Here is a 4,749-nt window from a genome sequence, read left to right as displayed (position 1 = left end):
TTAAATGTATGATCAAAAGTGAACCAATTACCAATATTGATGAAAATATAGAATTTCCAAAGGACTTGGGAGACGACAGAAGCTTGGCAAATCGTTTTAACACCTACTATATAAAAAGCATAATTGAAATAAATGAGAGTATTCCGGTGGAAGAAGCAGAACAAAATAATAATGTGCAATTATATAATGACTTTGCTTTTGAAGAAATATGTGAACAAAAATTACTCGCTATTCTAAAATCTATGACATCCAAGGCAAGTCCCGATGGAATAACCATAAATTTGATGTGTGATGCTTTTGCTGTAATTGGAAAAACTTTTGTAGAAATAATTAATGAATCACTTAAAACAGGAGTTTTTCCGGAGAAGTGGAAGATATCTACAGTAGTTCCTATACCAAAAATAAAACAACCAAAAAAATGTGACGATTTTAGACCTATAAATACTCTACCAAAATATGAACAAGTTCTGGAAAAAGTAGTAAAGATGCAGCTTACAAAATTTTTAGATGTAAATAATATTTTATGTGATCAACAATCGGGATTTAGGTTTAAAAATTCATGTGAAATGGCCCTTAATATTGTTATAGATGACTGGAAAGAGAACATCGATAAAAATAAATATGTAGTTGCAGTGTTTTTAGATTTTAAAAGAGCGTTCGAAACTATTGACCGAAATATAATCATTAAAAAATTAAAAAATATTGGTATTAAAAACACGGAAATAAAATGGTTTGAAAATTACCTCAACAATCGCATGCAAATGACAAAGGTTAATAATGAAACGTCAGATCAACAAAAAAATGATTTGGGAGTTCCACAAGGATCTGTTCTGGGACCACTATTGTTTATTTTGTACATAAATGATATGACTTTAACATTGTCTGATTGCCAAGTTCGACTTTTTGCAGATGATACCTTAATTTATGTAGCTGATAACGAATATGATTCAGCAATAAGGAAAATAAATGCAGAATTAAAAACAGTCTCCAAATGGCTTAAAGCAAATAAGCTAAAACTAAATGTAGGAAAAACAAAATGTATGATAATGGGTAAGAAACGCTGTTTTAACAGTGATCACAGTGTTGAATTAGATGGAGAAGTTCTTGAGAATGTTGAAAGCATAAAATATCTAGGAGTTTGGATTGACTCTAAATTATCTTTTTCAAAAAATGCAGACTATACGAGTAAGAAAATCGCAAAGAAGGTATCCCTGTTAGGAAGGATAAGGAATAAATTAGACATTAAAACCTCTCTGCTGATATTTAAAAGTATTATAGTTCCCCACATTGATTATTGCTCCAGTATTTTATATTTAAGTAATGAAGGAGATCTAAAAAGACTCCAAATAATACAAAACAAAGCGATGAGGATAATATTAAGATGTGGGAGACGAACAAATCTTAAGAAAATGATTCAACTTCTAGATATCATGACAATTGATCAAAGAATCAAATTCAATGTTGCCAATGAAATAAACAAAATTATTAAAGGAATAGTTCCGAGATATTTTCAAAATAAACTAAAAAATAATGAGTTCTTTCATAACTATGCAACAAGAGGATCTAAAAATATAAGACTGGAAAAGAAATCAAAAGCAATGTCCCAGAACTGCCTTATGTACAAGGGAATAAAACTGTTTGAAGAAATGCCAGAAAGCATAAAAAATGAAATTAATGTAAATATATTTAAAATTAAATGTAAAAAGTATATATGTGAAAAATATTAGGTAGTAAATAGTGTAAATAGTGAATATAATTAATGAAAATGTACATATGAAACAGTTAATATTATAAATTAGGATACTAAGTGTATAATAGTGATAAATAATGTTAGAATAAGTATAGATGTAAATATTGTGTTGTAAATATATATTAGACTATGTAAATACATAGAACTAAATAAACAAATAATATTAAAAAAAAAATAAGTAGTCTTATACTTATAAAACAATAACATAAAAAAAAACTAGAACTACTTAATTATAAATGCCTAGCTAATTAAATGTGAGAAATTAAAAATCGTTATTAAACAAATATAAACTATATATATGTGCTAAGAATACATGTTACTTAAACATAAAAAATATAGTATTATATTCAATAAAAAACAAATATATAGCAATGAAATACATAAAAACATAAATAATAGCATTCTCAGATAAGAATACTCGTATTAACATACATTAAAATCCTTGTTAAACTTTATTACAAATATATTTACAAATACTATTACAAATATATATTTTTTTTATTTGAGAAGGTAAAACATGAACAGAAAAAATATAAAACTAAAAACAATAAAACTCACTAAACCGCGAAACTGGCTGATTCAAAATTATCTTAAGATAATAAAGTTACAACATACAAATAATTTGGATACTACGAGCTCAATTTATAAAAAACATGACATTTTGTGGTGGAAACTCAATTTCAAAACAAAAAATTGTCTAAAATCACAAAATATTCATATTTGTATGTTGTTTCCCATACATGAAAAACAGTTTAATTCGATTTACCTTTAAACTATAAGTCCAGTCTCAAACGATGTTTTTGTCATATTTGTTACTTTTTAATATGTACATCGAATGGTGTACGAGTATTTAGTGTTGTGATATAACGACTTTAAATTTTTCAATATCCCATGTCTAAAGTCTTTTATTTATTTATTTACGGTTCCATGAACCTTTTATATAATTACAATGAAACCAGTGAAAATATACAACAAAAATAGCATAATATTAAAAAAAAAACAATGTATACAATGGTAAAAAGTATTTATATATAAAAAAGAAATGTTACATCTGTAACAAATATAAATATTTACCAATATAAAAAAAGGTGAATTAAAGAAAATAGTCGTTTTAAAAAAGAGGTAGAGAAGATAAAAAAGAAAAAGAAAGTGCTTAAAAGGGAAAGTTAAACTGTTTACTTCATGGTTTATATAAATATTAATACTAAACTATAGTTAATGGATGGGAAAAACCGCTGTGCATTGTGTTGACTGAAACATTTAGCACCTACTAAAAAATGCCCATTGAGTTACTAAAAAAAGATAATATTCTTTTAGTTTTATTTTGGTGGTCATTTGCAATTATTTTATAATCTTGTCTATATAATAAAAGCGCATTTGTATATTTTTTAAAGGAGTATTGGCACAATTTTCTGTAAATCTACAGAACAAATCGTCATGGCTAAAGATAAATAAATTGAAATTAAATGTTAGTAAAACAAAATATATGGAAATAGGTAATAAAGCACATGGCATAACAATGAATGTAAATATTGATGGTAAAATTATTGAAAGAGTTGATGAAATGAAATACTTAGGAATTATTCTTGACTCCAGATTAAATTTAACATCACACTTTGAATATATACATAAGAAATTTTCAAAAAAGATTTTCTTCCTAGGAAGAATTCGAAAAAAAATAAATAAAAAGAGTGCAGAACTTATATACAAAACAATAATTGCCCCTCATTGGGACTATTGCTCTACTATATTATATTTAGCTAACGAGGGAGACATAAACAAGTTTGAAATACTACAAAATAGAGCAATGAGAATTATACTGAAAAAAAGCAAATATAATAGTGTTGAAAAAATGAGAAAACAATTGTAACTGGATAGGAATAAAGAAAAGACTATTGTATAATGTATTTGTATTTATATATAAAGTGTTTAATAATCTCATGCCAAAGTATTTTGTAAGTGAAATTATATTAAATAGAAATGTACATAAATATAGGACAAGAAATAGAAATAGGATAAGACTACCACTTAAGAAAAAAACAAAATCACAAAATAGCTTAATGTATAAAGGGTTAAAACTGTATGATGAGATGCCTGAAAGTATGAAGAATGAAAGAAAACTTACGGATTTAAAAAAAATGTTATGTTTATTGTAATAATGTAGTTATGTAAGAAATATTTAATAAGTATTTGTTATAATTGTAAATATATTAGTTAATATGCAATGTAATATTAACTAACTTAAGTAAATAAATAAAATAAAATAAAATGTCTTGGTTTATTACCTACATATCCTCAAAAGTAGAAAATAGTTTTGAGTTTGTCCAAATCTTTATTGACAAGGCTGGAAGTAGGTGAAATAATTCAACCAGATGAACCTCACCCATCAATGAAGGCTTTCTTCTTTTACTTCACAAAAGTCAAGAGAATCGGAATGTGGTCCCGTGGCTAGTGTTGCGGAAACACGGATCAAAGGTCCGAGATTTAGACCTCACTCTACCTGAACTTGATTCCCATTTTCTAATAGTGAGTTATTTACAACTCGTTGAGAATGGCCCCAAAATTGAAACATTTTGGTAAATCATAAGAACGCAAATATTTATTTTTTAAAAAGGTTGGTGAGTTGAGGAAATGTAGGTGTTTAAACATAGGCAGAATGGTCATTAGTTATACCAGCCATTAACATGTTGTAAGCCCTGTAAATGCCTAGACTTCCATATTCCCTTCTCAAAAATGTTCTCTCTCTCGGTAGCGTAAATTTTTTTATCTTAATAACTCCTAAGGAGTGAAATCCAGCCTTGTCTATAAACATTGGGGCATACTCAAAATGTTGTTGATTAGATCATCTGTTATAAAAACGTATTTACGAAAACGTTAAAAATATCTGCCATTTAAGCTTAAATTAAATTTATATCGCAGTGATCAGCATTGACCATATTATATGGGACTCGTTGCACATTATTCATTCATGTATCAATCAAATTTTAAAATATTTTTTT

Source organism: Micrasema longulum, unplaced genomic scaffold (assembly GCF_059751315.1).
Source record: "Micrasema longulum isolate JH-2025_06_02 unplaced genomic scaffold, ASM5975131v1 h1tg000634l, whole genome shotgun sequence".
NCBI lineage: Eukaryota > Metazoa > Arthropoda > Insecta > Trichoptera > Brachycentridae > Micrasema > Micrasema longulum.
Note: the sequence above shows the minus strand (reverse complement) of the source record.